Source organism: Megalopta genalis, chromosome 3 (genome assembly GCF_051020955.1).
Source record: "Megalopta genalis isolate 19385.01 chromosome 3, iyMegGena1_principal, whole genome shotgun sequence".
Lineage (NCBI taxonomy): Eukaryota > Metazoa > Arthropoda > Insecta > Hymenoptera > Halictidae > Megalopta > Megalopta genalis.
Genome location: NC_135015.1, coordinates 30,616,867 through 30,636,809, shown reverse-complemented (window position 1 = coordinate 30,636,809; position 19,943 = coordinate 30,616,867). Strand labels below are relative to the sequence as shown.

Below are 19,943 nucleotides of genomic sequence, written 5' to 3'. Positions count from 1 at the left end.
AAGTTGTCTTGAATCTCCATCGATCGTACCGACCAAGGAAATACCATAGACGAAACGGGGCCTATTTTGATTTCACTCAGATCCATAGATAGCATACATATTGATCAGGTGTTAAACCGCAACTATACCCGAGGAATATCAAAACCGATCTTCGAGAGACGCGTCGGATCATTCCGCGCGGAATGAGAAACGATCGCCGCACCGGCTCGGACGCGCGTCGCATCCGAAACCAGCCGCGCGCCGCGTTAATTCGTTTAATCTGTCATCGAACGACTTGCTGGAACGTCTCTAATTAGGTTGGCGACGTCTCGGCGACGCTGCCGGTCGCTAGCCGTGCCGAAAACCTCGACGCGGCTACCGTTATCGGGATAACCGACGAAAGGAGATCGATGCCTGATAAATTCTCCATTCAGGGAGCGTCGGTGAATCATTCGCGGCTCGGAGTGCGTCAATTGACACGCAGCGTGCATGAATGAGCACGGCTCGTCTCCGAATCCGATGGTGTCGTCGCTGAAACGACAACGACAGATCTCGCGGGTAACACCGGCATACCAATCGGACACGCGCAGCATCGGCACGATTGCAAAATACTGTTATGGAATTTGCTCCTATCTGCCGAGGATGCTATCTTCCATGCATTATTACCCGTATCCGTCACGTCCGGATAAAATCGACCGAACAGTCTTCTCCCGATTCCTTCCGGAAAACACGATCGCGAATGCTGCGCCAATCGTGGATCTAGAAAAAGGAACGCCTATAAGATAATTATATATCGTCACGGAATCCCGAGAAGTCCTTTTACGGAAGGATTTTCTTTTTCAGATGCATCTTCGTTTCGTATTTTCTAATGTTTCATATTTCGCGAGAGTAACGGCGATGTTGTCGGCTCGTAATGATCGGGTTACGTATTTTATGTAATTACAGGCTCCAGCAATATGGAGAAACGTTGATAATGACGAAACAGCTGTTATTCGTATTCGTAGTATAATTGATCTCGCCAATGAAACGAAATAAACTTCTGCTTAAATCGCGTTCTTTTTATACTAGCTTCTGTACGGATATGTCATCTATTGTTTCTTAATCCGAAATTGTTACTCGACAAGGATCTTTATTTAACGTTTTTAAACCGACGACTAGTGTAGTAGTAGCAACTCCGTCTATCGGCTCGTGTGGCAAGGATAATTTCTCGCTCGAGAGCACCATGCGGTCGTTGAAATCTCCGGTCTAGCTCTACAGTTTAGCTTAGAGAACGCTACGAATCGAAGCGTTGATCGCGTGATTCTAACATTGGCCGCTGAACATTAATTGAAACGGGCATTGCAAAAATCTACAAATTGCTATCCTAGACGATATAAATTGGATATACGTGGACGAACGTATCGATTAGAAGTAGGTATCGTTTTAACGAACCGATCAACGCGTCGATCGCGAAGTCGGCAACGAGAACGGTACAACGCGTTGCCTTTTATCGAAACGACGCTCGGTCGGAGCCACTTTGGAGATTCCCCGGACAACGTTTTAACAATGGACGTCAGCCATTCATTCGTGCCTTACGCAATCGAGGCGCGGGCTAAAATTCGACGCTCATCTTGGTTCCTAATGTTCCGGCGACGTAACGGGACGATAATGGCGGGATCGTGTCACGATTGCGAAGACTCGGTCGAATTCCAGAATGTTTCTACAGTTACGATGGTTCCCCGTGTCTCTCTAATAGCTCGGCCCGTATTTTTACGCCTTCTTAATTACCCAATAACACCAGCGTAATCGCTCGCGATAACGGCCGTCGGATAATCGCCCGTCCGAACCTCGAACACGCTAGAAATAGCCCACAGTCGTCCCGACGAATTTCCACGTATCGTAATTTCATATTTCGGACACAATAGCGTTAAATATTCATGGATTAGAAAAAGAAGAGTTGCCCCCGACTCGGTGTAACATCCTTTGGGAGCGATATCTCGCCGCGACGCGTCTCCTCGCGCAGAATTTATGTATACGGTGTCGTTTACACCTGTGCACACCTGCTGGGAATCAGGACTCCCGGAGCTCGTTCTTTTCCATTAAAAAGGAACAGAGAAAAAGATCGGACAAAAGATCGCCGCGTTCTACTCTATAATTATACCCGTCGCTGTTCAAATATAAATTTCGCGCAAGTATTTCTTTCTTTTTTTCACCGAGATATATATCTACCGCTCGCGACGTTCGAGGAAACAAATGGTCCTTGATTTGCAAGCAAGATGAGAACGGAACGAGCAAACAAACAGAGACCATTTAGGTTTATCAAGGCTCGCCGCAACGATCACACGCTCGTTCCCTGATTTAATGTAATCTCGTGGCTTCCGGCTACGTTCACTTTGCTCGCTGTCGTTATGCGAGAGACTCGGCTGCTCCGTGTTTTCGAGTCCTCGTACTTACCTGTCCGGTGCCACGGATGATTTCTGGCGGACGGATGAAACTCGAGCAGACGATCAACGGCAACTTTATGCAAAAAAATTCGTGTTTGAAAACAAAGCCGCGGGTCTCTGCAGGGTGAAGGGACTTACCCCGCGTCATCTTCCGCATTTTTCCTGAATGCAAATTCGCGGATCGGTGGTCCGCGCCGTCCGAGTTGTCCTGCAGGCGTCGAAGGAGACGCCGCGACTCGCATATGCGATCTCGTCCCGCGAAAACTCATTCGTAGTCGTACAGTGACACTGCCTCCAAGGTCCAAGGAGTTCTCTGTCACGTCCTGTCTCGTCCAGAAATACATTCCCGCGGCCTGCGGCACGCGGACCGTGTGGGTCGCGCCAGGAACCCGGTCGCGAGGCTGATCGAGGGAAAAGCAAAACTCTGCTCGCGAGAGTCGTTTGCTCGAAGGACCTCGAAAGCTCCTTTCGGTTTCGCTCTCGTCCAGCCAACGCAGCTCGTTTAATTTCCGAGATCGTGCGCGTGCCGGTGTTTCCCCGATGTTTTTTCCCGCTGCGGATGCACCTCTTGATATTCCGACGCCGATAGGTATCCTTCTCTCTGCTGGCGCACGCTTCGTCGTCGACCGCTCGTCGTAATCGCTTAGACTTTGTAACGAACGTGATTCCGTTGAATCGAAAACCGACTGGAAAATAAAATATTGTAGAACATTAGAACACGCGGATGTCGCATCGTCGAGATAAATCTTGTGAAACACGCACAGACGCTCTTAAAATTGATCGTGACATTTCTGATCGAAGATTATCGATTTTTTTTGATATTTCAATTCGCGTCCTCGAAGCTCGTATATCCAAATGGATTCAGCGATCGTTAAATAGTAATAAAATGGTATCGTAGATCAGCCACCACGAAAACTCGTTTAATTTTTACGTTACTATCTGTTCCTTTTCTCACGCTGATCAAAATTAAATATCGGAACGCAGTTTCCCTTTCGTCTTCCTTGGCAAGCAATTTGTTGCACCACGAGCGTTTATTGCGATTTTGTCAGAACGGAGGTACAGTAATGTCTCCCTAATTGACGCTCGGATTGTCCACAAAAATGGACAATATGAGAAGAGGAGATACGATTATTCGAGCCTTGCAGCTCGTTTTTATAATTCTTGACAATTTATAACTATAAAAACGAGTCGCAAGGCTCCTCTTCCCAAATTGTCCATTTTTGTGACAATCTGAGCGTCGATTAGGGAGACATTACTGTATTCTCTTCGACAGAAGCGGCACCTGCGATCACGAGGTTGGTTCGGCCGACGCCAAATATTGAGTGAAAGCGCGGCAAGCGGAATCATCGGTCGAGACACTCGGATAATTTTCACCGATCGTTTTTCAGCGCGAGAATTCATCGATTTCTTAGGGAAACGTTCCGCTGGATCGTGCCAGGCGGGGGGAGGCATATTAAGAGGATCTCGCGGATGAAAGACAGAAAGAATGCTCGTTGCTAGACGGTCGGCTGCGAGTACGTTGCACGTAATCACGTACAACTTTTACCGTGATTCACATTTGGGTATCGAGGGCACATGCGCGCCATTCCCGCGCCGGAGAAACCGCTTGGTTCGGTCGTGTCGATGGTAGAAGAATGAAACGGTGCTTGGATCGGTGCATTTGCTGCTGCCGTTGCCACCGCCGCTCGCTGCTCGCTGCAAGTAACGCTCGAATCCAGTTTTAGCGGCAAACGATAATTTCGTAACGCGATGACAAAAAGATGTATTCGCAAAAACGTTGAACCGCGCGAGGCGATTGCAAAATTTGGCCATCTCCGCGACCAATCCATTGCGCGATCGATGCAACCGGAAGTATGCACGAACTTGCAATTTTTCTCCCTTAAAAAAAAGACGTTAATACACGATACGCATCGATTTTTTGTTTCTCTAGAAAATTACTAAATCCTTTGCATTCGAAGCTGCCGATCTCTCCACCTACGTTATTTCCATTTGATATGAATTTATACAGATACAAACATAACACAATTTAATAACGTAAAAATCATTTCGAAAAATGACACAGTTTATTATCAACGGCGCTTCACAGTCGTTATTCGAGTACAAACGGTTAAGTGCAAAGTAATTCCTATTTGGTACTTCCTCCTTGCAATCGACAAGGAAGCTATCGATTTTCGCACAAAGGTTTGCGGCCTACTTGTAATCGAAGTAGAGAGGTTTCGTTGCACACACAAAGCTCGGCGGATTAAATGTCTCTGTTGCTAAATTGCTCGGTCGATTTACATGCTCGATCTACCAACGATATTTCAATCTTTTATGCCGATTTCGAAAAATGCATAGGTCACGTCGTTGGAAATGAATCAAAATTAACATACCGCTCAAAGTCTAATAAACTGCTCACGGGAGCGTAGAATCGACTCTCGGGCCGAGATCGAAATCTCGGATTCGAGGTCGAACGAAAACTACACACGTGGACCGTCGAATCGGGCGCTGGCAATTCTTCGAATCACGAGCCCGACGAGAGTCCGCGCCGTGAACGGAGCGACGCGACGCTCGTTCGTTCTCTTATCGGGCCTCTCTTCCTGCGGCCTCTTCGTGAAAGGGGATTTCTGATAGGCCAAGGTCGACGAATATTCATGGCCGCGTGTCTACTCTTTTCGGCACGTACGCCACTTTCTCGCCGCGCCGTGACGCGACGTGACGCGGCCGCGTGTCCGCGACGGCCAGCAGCAATCACGCGAATGCGTGCGAATTCACGCGGAAGTAGTAGAGCCCGATAACGTTCAGACATCTGCCGCTTTGCCGGAACCACTTGTCCTTTGTTCGTCACGCGCGCGATCCTTTAGAAATTTGTCCTCGCTCCCGACGATCCCGCGATGCCACTGTTCCGAGTTTTCGCCGGGTCCGTCTTGACCCGCCGCGTTGTGTTCCACGGTGGAACGAACGAAACTTTTCGGCTCCTATCGCGAGTTCCCTCGGCTTCTTAAATAGCTCGATCAATCGGCGGAGTAGAAAGTGCCGGACAAAGTTAAGATCTAGCACAGTGATTTGTGCGAACGAAATTGTGTCTCGCGCGTAGTTACATCGTGTAAAATATGGCCAAGACGTTCCCCTCAGAAATGGCAAAAGGAGAATGCGCTTCTTTTTCCAATAATTTCGCCCGTGTCGAATCCGAGGTAACCGTTCCGTTTCTCGCTCATCCATTTCTGTGACGAATGCGCGCAATTAACAGTCCAGTCATCGGGACGGCGGTAGAATGATAAATAACTCTTTAGCGATCATCGCAGGTATATACCGTTTGCTGTTGCGTTATTCAATGATCCTAACATCTGATATCTTAATTACTGCCGCTGAATAGGTGAGCTATTATTACTGGCTTATGCCACCGGACAAATGGGTTAATAAAATCGAAAGTAACAGTGACACCACGCAAAAAGTAGCTCGCGAGTCAAACGATTGTGAACGCTGCAACTCTTAGTCGAACATATTCCTTTACGAAGTTCCAGCGGACTTTCGCTCGAATTACAGTAAATTCTCTCTAATTGTCACTGAGATTGTGCACAAAAATGGATAATTTGGGAAGAGGAGATACGATTATTCGAGCCTGAATTTTACTGTACCTACGCGCCTACGCATTTTTTCGACGACATACTTTACCATCTTCGTCGGTTTTGGAACTATTCTTTCAGAACGATTCGACAGTTCTGCCGAGAAATTGCATACGAATGTTTCCGATTTCCAAGCTTTCTCGTTTCCCGCAAAGCGTTGAATTTCCCGCGTCCGCGTCCATGCAAAGAAGCACGAGTTTCTTGAAGAACTCTCTTCACCATTCTCCTCAGGTCTTCGCCGGCATTTATCTTTCTCTCTCTCTCTCTCTCTCTCTCTCTCTCTCTCTCGCTGTCGGAGCTGCATGAAACTTTCTTTGAACCTGTTCACCTGGTTCCCCTACTAAAATAGGCGCATATATCGAATGCTATCGTCGTGTCGCGACGAAAAGTCGGAACTCTAATCTTCCGTCTGGTCAAAGACCTTCCTGTCCTAGTTGGGTCGGAAGATTCGGGTCAAGGATGCCGATGGACGTCCCTTTCGCTGAATGGGACACCTGTGACCTCTTTATCGCCGGTATTTCACTTTCTTCGAGCGGTGGTCCTTGTGTCGAAACTCGCTTAAAAGTACGGCGTTCGAATACGGTCTCCCGGCAACGATGGCTTCGGATTCGATAGCGAAACTCGTCGATATACTTGCGCAAGGATCTTCTCTTTTAGTGCGTCGATGAGAAAATTCGCAGGACTCTCGTTGGAAAAATTTGGGACCTTCTAATCTTGGCAAGACCGCTTTCGAATCGGTCAAATCGATCACGAATATAAGAACGAGGTGCAAGGCTCGAATAATCGTATCTGCTCTTCCCAAATTGTCCATTTTTGTTCACAAGCTGAAGGAAAATTAGGGAGAATTTACTGTATTGCCGCGATATTGATTTCTTCGTTGAACGAGTAGAATTAGCAATCTTTGCGAAATGCAGGAAATTCACCGCAAAAATGCAGACTGCGCAGGAAAATTATTTTATCGGAATACACTTCGTGCGAAGGACGTATGCGGAATAATGAATAAGTTCATTAATTTGACAAATGATGTCACTTAAACTTTCGACGAAAGATCTGCAATTCAAACCTAGCAAAGAATTGATAGCACGGGCAAAAGATATGGTTAAAAAATATATCTTGGCATTGAAATTGTTTACGATACTGTGGTCGTTCCCCTGTCGTTTTTGTGCGGAAATCAAGACGAGACTGCGAAGGTCGTCGAAACGGTCATTGAAGTTTGGTTCCCTTGGCAGCGGGCTTTCACCCTTAATCGCTATGCTGAAACGCTGAACTAAAAGTTAGAAAAATAGCACTACGAGTCTTTACCATTAGGAATGTTATAAAATTTTTCAAAGTAAAATTTGTTCGGTTGAAGTTCTTATCGGAGATATGTAAAACTGTCTTCCATTCGATTATTATTGAAATAAGATGATGGCCTTGACACGTTGAAAGGGAAAGTAGGGAAGGAATAAAAAACGAGGAAGGATCTGACAAAAAGTTTTAAAAATGTTCATCGGCAGAATCGTTCCATATATAAAGATTAAGAACGTCGTAATTCCTGAATAACAAAAGTACGCTTCTTCGTCCGTAATAACTCGCCCAATGAAACGAGGCAATTTTTTCTCCCGATTTCGAAAAATCGAGTAACATTCGTACAATAAATTAATACGAAATCTTTACACAAATCCGTACAAATCCGACACGTTTTACAGGGCGAGGGGTTGAGCGAGGATCAACAAATCTATAATAAAACATGTCCGCATGAAACGCAATTACAGGACTCGCTTTAAAATTTGTGAAATATCTACCACGTTCCAGAAAGTAATTACGAACCAAGAAATCTCGTTGGAGCGCATTCGCCGGTCGTGCAGCTCGTTCCTGCGATCTTTCTAGGGCAACCGCGAGCTAATTAGCGGAACCGGCGCGGCGGGGATTATATCCGTCGAATTCGCGCGGAACTTTAATAATTTTATTAACTGCATTCTAAGGGGGAAGGCGTTCTAAACGCGCGCGTCCGTCGCCGCGCCGAGTCGCGGTGATCTCGTAAAACGAGAAAGCGACGTCGTTTTTGAATGTGCCGCGGCGGTCGCCGAGGTAAATAAAAAGAAATTTAATGGCACGATCTAGTAGTACTCCCCGTAGCCGGCTTTTGTTCGCGTCCATTCATCGCCGACGCCGAGCCGAGCCGCGTCGTGCCACTTATTGGTCCGCTTGTTCGGAGAAGGAAAAGTGGACGTTGCGGACGATTGTTGGCCACGATAAAACCGTTCGTGGAAAGTTGTCGAGGAATGCACGTTGACCTTGATTACTCGAGCAATTCGAGATATTTCCCGGTGCACGGCTGGTCAATGGTTCTCCAAATGTCATCGATCGCCTACGACTCGTTCGACGGGAAACTGGATGCGAGCATCTCCGGTCTCCGCGGTTCTCGGCTCGCGACGTCTATGCGAATCCTCTCAATTGCGGCGAACGCTCGTTCTCCAGTCGAATGAAATTTTACACGCTGCACGCGAGCCTCGTTTCGTTACAGTGCACAGCTGGCTGGAAATCCGTTCGTCCTGTCCAAAATTATTTTCGAGGTTACAGTATCGATAGTAGTATCGAATCGGTCTCGACACCAACTATAATATTATTAGTATTTAATATATTAGTATAATATATCAGTATTTAAAAAAAAGGAGTTTTGTTTCTGATATTTCGAATGTTTCTTCTAAATTGTTACGAATATTGCGGCACTTCTGCATAGATTACACAATGCTTAGGAACCAATTAAAATAAATCGATCACGGTGTTGTTTAACTTAATATTTGTATAATATATTGCTGCATTCGACGGCGCGCGACGTCGAAGAGATTAAGTTTACAAATGTTTGACGAGACCGGACGAAAGTAAATACCGAAAGTACTCTAGCGTATTTAACTTTGCAGTTTGCAAAAAGTGCAATATTTACACTGCAAGATAGTGCACTGTGCAAACGAGATCGCCACCATCTAGTTTAATATTCGATGGGAACAGATAAAGTGGCTCCGACAACTATTTCGCGCGAAACTTTTTATCCTGGAAGAACGTTCTCTTCGTCGAAGAAGAAGAATTTTTCTCCGAATTAGTACAGAAAAATCGACGCCGGGAAAATTCAGGTTCGATCGAAAGTAGACGGTGGAAGTAGAAAACGTTTCGAAAACCGAAGAAAATGCACATTCTACGGCAACGTCGGCGGAGCATAACGCAGCAACACAAAATTGCCAAGCATGTTGGCCCGCGATTTGAAATCGAGTCTGCGAGACATCGAACGGCGGATAGAACGAAAGCAGCGATCGCCGTAAAATCGACGAAATTTCTACTTAGACGGGGACAAGCAGGAAACTTTGGCGAACGCGCAGAAATAACCGGGCGCTCTCGTGAGAGCGACCTTGATTCCCTTGGTCGGATTTACCTCGCTTAGAGTACGGCTGGTCTCGAACGTTGGTCTCGCGGCACGGCGGTCATCAGCATCCATGAATGTGCCGAGCAATTCCAAAATGTGGGTCGGCCAGAACCCTCGGAGAAAGTGTATTTTCCCACTCCGAGTGTCCTCTCCCGGCGTCCGATATCGTTCTTCGAGAACGCGTAGCCACGTCGATCGACGCAATTACGGCCGTTGTTCTCGTGGAAATTCGGCCGACGACCGATGACCCGGCCCGAGCAAATTATTTTTCGGCGACGCCGAGGCGACGTGTCGCAATTCGAGATCCAGTGCAACGCGCCCACGACGTCTCTCTAACGGCGATCGTTTTTTCGACGACGTCGCTCTGCGTCCGCTACGGTTTGTTCTTTCTTTCGCACGGGAGAAGACGGCGTCTTCCTCGAGCAAATAAATCGTCCGCGGTTTGTCACCGTTGCCTCGCGCGTACGGCGACGTTCGCGATCTCTTTGCACGAGCGCGTAAACTCCGTAACTTTCGTTTGCAGAGGTGTTTTTTGGTGGTTCGCACGCAAACATTTTGATAAGGAAAGTAGGCAGCGAGACGGTGCCGGTAGCGAAGAGAGTAAAAGTCGTGGCAAATATTTGTGATCTTGAATCACGTTTCGCCTCTTGTTGCACGAACGCGTTTCTTCATCGTTGGATCGTACGTCAATCTCGAAGGATTGTTTTTCCGATGCGCGTCTTTCTGCAAATGTAGCGTTTATGCGAGTATCTCGCGGTTCGTTATCTGGCGACGTGACGCGACGATAAACTCGCTGAACTTGTTGAACTTTGTCCGGCACGGACGTTGCAGTATCGAAACATCGTGCGTTTCCTGACGGAAGAAGACGATCCGACCGAGCACCGGAGCATTAAAAAAATGGAGTTTCGCGTTTTCACTGGCGGAAAGGAGTGTTCCCCGGTGACATTCTTTGGCGAAAGAGTGAAAGTTTTTCTGCTAGGCAAACAGGCACGACTGCTTGTTCGCCGAAGATTTGGCAACGACACGGTTCAAGTGTCGGACGCTGCTTCGCTTGCTCGCTCTTCTTGCAATTAGCACGGGTAAAAATGCGTTTCCCATTGTCGCGCTCCTCGAACCGTTTTACGAGTCGACCTCGTCGATGCCTGGCTTCGGAACGCGTAATTAGTTCGGCCAGACCCGAACTTGTTTAAACAAATTGCAATCGCACGGCCTTTCGCCCCGTCTGTTAATTATTCAGCCATTCGGAAAGCGGACCAGGGTGAGTATTTAGAAAAACGAGTCCTTCGCGCGCTCGTCGTTCCACGCGTATTAACGACCGTCCTTCGGAACGGTGAAAATAGTCCGTGGAAGAAAATCGTAGAAAAATCGACGAAAAGAAACGAACGTCTCCGTAGACTATCTCGCGAGCGAAACCGGTTTCATAATCGAACGATTTATGGATCTTTCTGTCCGTTCGCGATCGATTCTCGGTTATTAGGATTCAAGTTCTTGTCCAGCGTAATTTGAAAAGCAGTTGCCGCGGGATCGAGCCCGTTCGATCTCTAGACGGCTGAACCGGATAGCGATCAGCCATCTTCGTAAAGAAGTACTCGATGAAAACCCGGCGTTTACAGACCTTGTCCGTAAGGTCGATTACTCGATAGCTCGCGGACCAAGGTCGCGGCGAGTGTCATAAGTTTTTGCTGGCTTCTAAAAATATAGCGACGAAATATTTCCGGTGACGAGAAGAGATGATTCACGAAGAGAGGTCGTCGGTTTCAAGGAATCTGCTCGATGGTTTCGCAGTGTCCAATAAAGAGAAACCTTCGAGCGTTGCCGCTGGTCCGAAATTGAAAATAAATCCGCCTGCAAAACGTTTCCGAACGATCTCTAGAATTCCCACGTGCTTCCTCGGAATTTTATGATCGTCGACGTCGCCGGCTCTTTTATTTTTACCGTCGCTACGCGATTGCAAATTGTCCGGCATGTCAATCAGTCGCGTATCATCGTATCGCGAACAATACTCCCGCGAAACGGCTCGCAACTTCCAATTAAACGCATAATATTTGCAGGTATACTCCTCTCGGCCGTAAACACCGTCATTATTTCCTCGCTGCGAGGGTCCGTGACTCAACCGCAAATATCACATATCATTTTATCAATTGGCCTACCGATCGATTCTCGGCAAGCGCGATGCAATTTCCTTTGGGATTCTCGTCGCGCGTTTAATTAATCACCGTTCTCACCGTGCCGAGGAGTTCTCGGTGTTCCGTTCGATTCGATAAAGAATGTGTCGCAACGCAGATCTTTAGGTTGGAGAAAAAGATTGTATATGCGTATACTACAATACATACGTGACGTCCATTTAGAGACAGTGTTGCAGCGATTGCGCCGCTAAATTATTTCCCAGCGGCGCGTTTACTTTCGTCGAACGGAGAATATTTATTACTGCCCGGTGAACGATTATCGATCTTCCAGCGGCCTTATCGATGGCATGGAACAAAATCTTGTCATCGGACCGCAGCTTTTCAAGCGGGATTAAAGTTGTCCGCGCTAAACGCAAGATCCAGCAGCTGCGTGGCGAGCCAGCAGCTCGGTGAGATGAAAAAAATGCATATTTTTTTAACGTTCGAACGTTTCGAATTTTTTGAACGTTCCTGCTGTTTCATTACTATGCGACAAAATGGCTTCCAAGATCAGAGATTCGGCAAGGTAGGAGAATTTGGATAAATTTGCTAGCGAATTTCTGAAGCGAAACCTGCAGGCATTATCCGGTCCAAGGACTCCTTTCTCGGATAGAGACGCTCGAAGCTGCTTGGACCAGTAGTTCCGGTGCGACCGGAAGTCGAGCCGATCGCCTCGAACCCGCCTCTATCTCGGCAACGAAGCCCCGCCATGCAAAACGACACAAGACTTTTCGATTTATTTTCGAGCGAGGAATTTGCATATCTCGGTGCGAGACACGATTAGGGGACGCCGGCTGTAACGTGTTCCATACTTGCGCAACCATCTCAGGGGGGGCCTCTCGGGCCCCACGGTAGACCGAGATGATGTATATCGCATCCACTGTCCGCCGAATAGTTGTGACAACTATTCTTGGCCAAGTTTACACCGCTGTCGATCAGCATCGGGTTGCCACAGTCCACCTTGCGGCGACGGACCGTTGTCCGGCCCATGTAACCTCACTTTCTCCTTTTACAGAAAGGCCGTGCGCCGAGTATGAACCGCCGAGCATGAAGCGCCGCGCGTCGACTCGATTCGATTCGATTTAAGACGAGCCCGGCCCGCTTCACCCAGACGTCTCGTCGGGTTACGCTTCTCTTTTTAATCATACGAGGCAGCTCGTAAACCCGCCGAGGATTAATGATGTAACCGGCGTGCGTGGACACTGTCCCGGGGACCAATGTTGCTTAGCTCGGGGATAGCCTCGGTAACGAACCCGTTTGCGGGCACGTAATTAAGAAGCGCTGGTATTCGCTCGAGGAAACCGATTTCTTTTCTTTTGTGCAGATCGCGCTACCGATCGGGGTGTGCCGGTGTTATAGGACGACTTTATGTCTTATGTTCTTACGTTGCGAGTCCAAATTTGAACTCTCCGGTTTCAGTTCCATCAATGAAATGACCTTGATTTTGCGAGCATTTTTGAGCTTGTTTTTGTTCGGCACTCGACGCGATTTCGGACTACAGTAATGTCTCTCTAATTGACGCCCGGATCGACCACAAAAATGGACAATTTGGGAAGAGGAGATACGATTATTCGAGCCTCGCGGTTTATTTTTATAGTTATAAATTGTCCACAATTATAAAAACGGGCCGCAAGGCTCGAATAATCGTATCTCATCTTCCCAAATTATCCATTTTAGTGGACAATCCGAGCTATCTGCACTCGGTGCAAGTACCTTCGCGTCGACCAAAGAACATGTTCGTTATTTGAAATGGTTTGTGCGTAAAACGCGTTCTAAGCGTGTTCGAAATGACGCAGTTTCCCACACGAGCTAAAATGCCGTTCGAATTCCCTTTTTCCAAGTGTAAATCGATTAAGCTGAAACGACTATGCGGATTTTTCCGCCGCCACGAAAATGAAACGACTGCCTGGCGGCAACGGTTTTTATCGGAGCCTCGATATTCGTCGTATGCAAACTATGTGTTTCTTAATCCATGTGGGCGTAGGCAGAAAAGTTTGAAGAGTGTCGATCGTATCTTTCCACAGATACGGCTGACTGCGTTTCAGCTGAAACGTACGTTGACGTCTCGTTCTCAGCGTACGATTTTATTAGATCCAATTTCTGTGGAAAATTGACCCTTTACTTCGCGAGACGAGAGATTCGTCATAGTTCGATCACCGTGTTCGCGTCAATGAAAATCAGCGGCTCCATTATTCTTTCGGCGTCGTAGGAACCGGTGATCGATAGAATTTATAAGTTGTCGCCATGTTACGTTGAATCTACGGTCCATTAACGAAACGAGCAGACAGCAGTATTATTTGCAAGACAATATTCTCGTATATTTACAAGCATTTACGGCGCAGTTAAGGAGCGTGAAATTTCAACCGATAAGGCTGGAATCGAAAGTCGAAATACATTCGGCCATGCATTTCCTCATCGAGATAAAGCAACTAAACGTACACGACGATGAAAACGTTCGCAGAACATGTAGAACATTTTTCTGTCGGAGTAGGGCGATGATAAATTACTTCCTGTACATTTATTTTCACTTCGATCGATTTCCTGTCTAATGCGCTACGATCTCCTCTTTTTTCCCTGCCGAACAAGGCACGGCGGGCATCGTTATTCTATTCGCGTAGAAAAATTCAACGATGATCCGCCGTTCCGACGTTTTCCCGAGAATCGACGGCGATTCACTCGGAACGTGCCAAATAATGGAATCGACGAAGATTCGCGGGGGTGTCGAAGCGATCGCTATCTTTTTTGTTTTCGTGCTTCTCGCAGTACCTTTCGAACAGCAATCGCAGGTGCGAGCCGATGAGGGTCTTGCGACAGAGGCACTTCCACGAGACATGCGATCTTACGCCACACTCCGTATCCATTTCTTTAGATCATCGCTGCAAGAACTGCTTGCCTGTTTTAAAAAGAAATCGTTAAATAATCGTTAAAAAATCGTTTCTAGCGGACTGTCGCAATCGCTTTACATACGTCGATGACTAGAATAGCTTTACAATGTGGTATTTACAAGGTTCTCGCAAAAAGCACCGGGTACTGGTCACTAGAATACGAACTGTTGTAGTTCGTGTAACGAGAATCGTAACCGATGCATAATCGTTGCATGCAACGAGAACTGGTTTCTCAGGCACCCCGATATAACGGAAACTAAAACCGTGGCTCGGCAATTTCCGAACCATCGGATCCTAATCGATTAGACTCCAATCGAGCGGATTACCATCAATTAGATTCTAACCAATTTGATATTATTATCAATTAGATTCTAATCAACTACGGAAAATCGCTGTTACCAAGATAAAGATAGAAGCCACTTATCAGCGGTTTCGGTCAGATAATAGAAATTCAGAATATATTTATTGTGAAATTGGTCATTTAAATTTCTCGCGTCTATTCAAAGATCCGTATAATACTCGTTCTCGATGTACACGTTCCTCTAGACACGCTCCGTTCTCGAAGCCAACTAATTGTAATTAGTGTCTCGTCCCTTCCCTGAATCAACAATGAATATTGAAGAATGTTAATCATGTCCGTCCGGTATAAAATTAACACCGCCAAGGCTCGATATTATTCTTAAATTGCGACAACGACACCGCCGCGTCGCATTCGCGTTCGCGTTCGCGTTCGCATTCGCGTTGGAATCTAGGAATGCAATAGGAAGAAGCGAATGGGGAAGTTGGTTGGTCGCATAGAGTACTTCGGAATTATATAACCATTGTGTGCACGGATAAGTGGTTCTCTGTTTGCTCGTATCGCAAGCGTTCCGAATTAAATCTGTACCTCTTAATTCGCTTGATTCGCGAAAGACGATATGGAAGGAGGAACGGTGATCTAGAAATCGCGCGTTGATCATTCTTTGATAAAGCGTAGTATCTACGATCGAACTACTCGTTCAACATTTCCCGTTTGCGTCTCTGGAGGGAGAATCGCGTTCCGAAGGAACGCGCGAAACGATTTCAAATTGGCCAGAAGATATTTAATTTAACCCGGCACGCGGTCTACGAGGTGCTACCGCATCGAATAAAATATTGTCGAAGCATAGTTCGCACGGTGAAAGCAGCTGCCTGCGGATGGTCGTCATGAATCGCAAGTGTAACCGTCGCATCGGTGTCCCACGAACGGTGGGCGTAGTTTAAAATTAGCGTGGCTGTAAATCAAGAAAATCTACAGGTCATTAGCCGAAGGCAATCGGCGTGGACATCGCGAAATTCTATTCGGACCACGTGCCTCGCGCCGAGGTGTGCTTCTATTCCTATCGACGAAATCCACGCGCGGCTTTTACACGGAATAAACGATCGGCAACCCATGGCCGGTTATCGGTGGAATCCGATTGCTCGTATCAGGCTCCGCCAGATCTTTTCGCCGAGGCTATAGTAATGCTTAGCTAACAAGCCTGATTACACGGTTCGTTTCAACCGCGTCGGTTTTGTGGGACAAGGGCAAGGAAAAGGGTGAAACGGAGGCAACAAAAAACGCAAATTAGAGCCGGTCGTTGAGCGCAATCGCCGTTCACGAAGCAGCAAGGATTTCTTGTTGTAAAAAATCCGTGCAATTAAAGGACAATTACTTTTAACGCCTGTTAAACGTTGCTCTCGATGGTAACCAACGGGAACTGGGGTTGTTATACGCGAATCCTTGCCTCTCGAGACGAGAGATAGGCTTTGCACAAATCTTAGTTTTGGCTTCGCGCGTTCGTTACCCTATTCTCACGATCCGTTCGATCGATGTTTCTTTTTTCGTTCAATTGCCTTTATTCTACGGGGAACTCGCTCGGGTCAGTGAAAACAAAAGTTGGTAAACTTGTTTTAAATACTTTCCCCCTTTTAGAGATCGGATACCGGATAATCGTTTACCTGGAAGAGATGCCGATCGACTTCCAGGTCGACTTTGCTCTTGAAAAATTCCGAGAACTTGGAACTTCGGTCTAAAAAGCGTGATCGGTCAGTCCGGCTAGCGTCATTGTTGTCTTTCTTCGCCGCAAATTACGATGGAACGTCGCGGATCACGTGATACACGGTTTTCGGTGTATGAACACGGATGAATAAATTAAAATTCCGGAATTACAATCGATTCCAGATGCCTGGGATCGCGCGCAACTTCGTTGAAATTCCTGGTATCGAATTGCCACGGCTACACACTGGACTACGCCCAGAATAGATGTACTTTGCATAAATGTTCGCGAATGACATGGAATGACAAGAATTTGGCGAAAAGAATTTAAGAAAGTGCCACGTGTGCCGAGTGAATGAATGAGTAAGTAAGAGAGAAAGAGAGAGAGAGACACCGGTCACAGAGACGTGTGAGTGAATCGTTGCACGCGCGACGTGTTGCTCGACGAGGATTTCGTAATCGTGTCGCCACCCTCGGCGATCAACTTTTACCCTGGACGCGGTAGCACTTTCCCAAAAATAAAAATCATCGACTGGAAACCCGTTTGCGGTGTTCTTCGCGCGGGAATTCGTTCGAGGAAAGAAGTTGAGATGTCTGGCATTATGTAGGACCTTATCCTACTTTGCCAGACGATGTTATCGAATTATCTCGGACACGAGATTCCGTTCGGAAGTAATTTGGTTTAACGATGTTCCAGAAAACTTGTCTAGCTATAGTAGAAACGAGGTTCGTTCCTCGAAGAAAGCTTCATCGCGTCGACAAATTTCAATTGGTAATATTTAGTTTATCCCCTTGTACCGTCGTATTCAAAATTCGACAGACATTCCATTGGATCTTTTTTCATTCTGTCGTAAATGCATAAGTATCTGCAGTCTGATAATAGAATTGATTCTTATCGGCGCTCTATCGGACTCCAAGTTACAAATATAGAAGTCGAGAACTCGGAGATTAGATGAAAATACAAAGACAGCGGAGGATGCGAATGTCTCCGAGAAAGGTCTCGACGGCGAAGAGACGCGACCAAGAAATCGGTTCGGCTCGAGATTAGGCTAATTTTCTCCGATCGAACGCGAGTGGTCATAGAAACGACCTTCGAGTGGAACGCGAAGAACTCGTATTCGTGGAACCGAACCAGGTTTCGTGTCCGTGAGACGGCGACAGTGCCCCGGTTGACGGATATTACGCGCTGCCTGAGGTCAACCTAAAATTGAAACGGTCAGTATGTTTATAGGAGGACATAGAGCATTGAGCAATGACCGTGTTCGATGTGTGTCCATGCGTGTCGTGTGATTTGCACGCCGTGGCGGCCGCTTATTACATTCTTGGATAACTAGTTTAGTGGCAACTGGCAAGTTCACTACCCCACTTTTACCTCTCGCATATCATTCCGTTACTCAAGGCCAGCCTCCGAGAGATCGACGGGTTAACAAAACGATCGACAAAGCTAACTCGATCGCCCCGATACACCTGTTCCCGCAGTACAAACTTCAGCGTTCTTATTAGATCGAAAAATCGTAATTAGATGGCCGCGCGAGGCTGTTGTTCGACAAATAGAGTACGAGGATCTGGGATGAGTCGGAACAGATAGGATAAGTGGATCACGGAACGGGATGTTTTATTTCGTTGGGTTCGTTACGTGGAATTATGATCGTCGGGGAAATACGATCGAGGAGACAGTTTTTCGATTTTTACTTCGATAGAGAGCTTGTCCGTAGCTTATAGACGCGCCATTCGCTTCGCGAAGCGCAAATATATTTCTACGAAAGCACAGTTGGATATATTTTTAGGTGAAATCGAGACATTCGAAACCGAATGGAAATGATAACAATTACTGCTGGCTGATTATAGTTCGAATGTATAATTGCGTTGCTGTTAGCATCTCGGCTCTGCGGTACAATTCGAAGAGTTCGCAAAAAGCAGCGCGTCGAGAAGTCCTCTTTGCACGAATTAAACTTGAGCTAAATCGGTGGCGTGTAATTAATGGTTTCGACCGAGTTATAATCGCGATGCTATTTATAAAGCTATAAAGAAAGCAAAAAGATCGCAGGGAAAAAGTTACACCGCCGACCTTGCGACAATAAATAAGTCGAGAATGTGTGAAACGAAGGATCTCGAAGATTGAAACTAAATAAGGAAATGCGAGGTCAAACTTGCGGTTTCGAGTGGGTTGTTAACGATAATGGCCAGAAGGAATTGTTGGGCCATTAACTCGTCTTGAAAACCAGGAACATTTAACTCGTATAAGTCGAGAATGTGCGAAATTAAGGACCCTGAAATTTATGATTTCGATCGAGTCTTTTCAGAATTCTCTTGCAATCGACGAAACGTAAAAGCACAGCGGCCAATGAAAAACGGCTCTTGTTCGCCAGGAATAGCTTTTCATCGGGCAAACCGAGGACACGTAAAGTCGAGAATCCCAAAGATCGCGACAACGATTGCAAGCCGAAGATTCCGTGAACTTTTTAGTTCGAACCGGATCGTCGGCACCTCTCTGTGCTTGAATCAACGCGGAAGCGACGCGGTGTCAAAAATGGCCTCCGCCCTCGAGGAACCATCGTCGATCGAGCCAGAACTCCAGAATCCGATCGCGGCACGCGGCGGCCCCTCGTTCCCGTAAATATTTAACTTGTTGTTAACTTGTCAATCGGCGTTCGACCGATGCGCAGTTACCGATCGCGTCCGTTGCCCGCTGGTGTCCGCGGGACGCGGAGTATTATTTGCCTGCCGTGACCTCAATTAAACCGCCGCGCCGGCAGAGAGCCGAGCAGCGAACTTGTGAAACGCCGGTTGGTGCCATTTACCGCATCCTGACATGCCTAATCCGCCGGCTGATCTCACACACTCGTCGTCGTTGTCGTCGTCGTCGGACACCGATAAACCGCGAAGCGAAGAGCGTCGCGACGCGTCGTCCGCAGTGAATGCTAAGAAATCGCTGGGAATCAGAATCAAGTTTCGATGACGAAAGTAGGCATCGATGCGCTCACTACCAGGGAAAGAATGCCGTCTCTCGGCGTTGGGCTGTTGCCGACAACTGGGAAAATGGAGACGCGCTTGTACCATCGCCGCGACGACGAGAGAGCCGTTACGTGCCCACCAAACGTAAACAGTCTCGGGAATGATTGATTTTGTAAATAACTGTCCTCGCTTTTCGAACCGATTAGCTATTCCGGGCCAACTGCTCGCTCGTCCGCGCGTAATCGCCCCGCAGTTACGACTGTCGAGCAAATAGAATCGGAAATCGCTCTACAGGGAACAGGAACTGTGACGCGTTTCACGCGTGCTTCGCCGTTTCCTGTCGTGTGCCCGGAATCCCGATTCCTGCTCGCTGTCGAATCTTCGGCAAAACTCGCGTCAACGTATCCAAAAGTGACCAGAATTTATGAATCCTCGTACACTCCGTCGCGTATCTAAGAGTTGAGTACGACGTTCGCTTCGTGTCATCGATGTCATCGCATTGTTCGTCGAATTAATAAGAATATCGTTGAATTGC

At 47.1% G+C, this 19,943-nt stretch overlaps 1 protein-coding gene across 1 annotated transcript in view; it reads left to right on the top strand.

Moving 5' to 3' along the window:
* Positions 1-19,943, top strand: part of qless (decaprenyl diphosphate synthase subunit 1 qless) — a 47,075-nt gene that overhangs the window by 9,364 nt on the left and 17,768 nt on the right. The gene's annotated exons all lie outside the window — the stretch shown is intronic.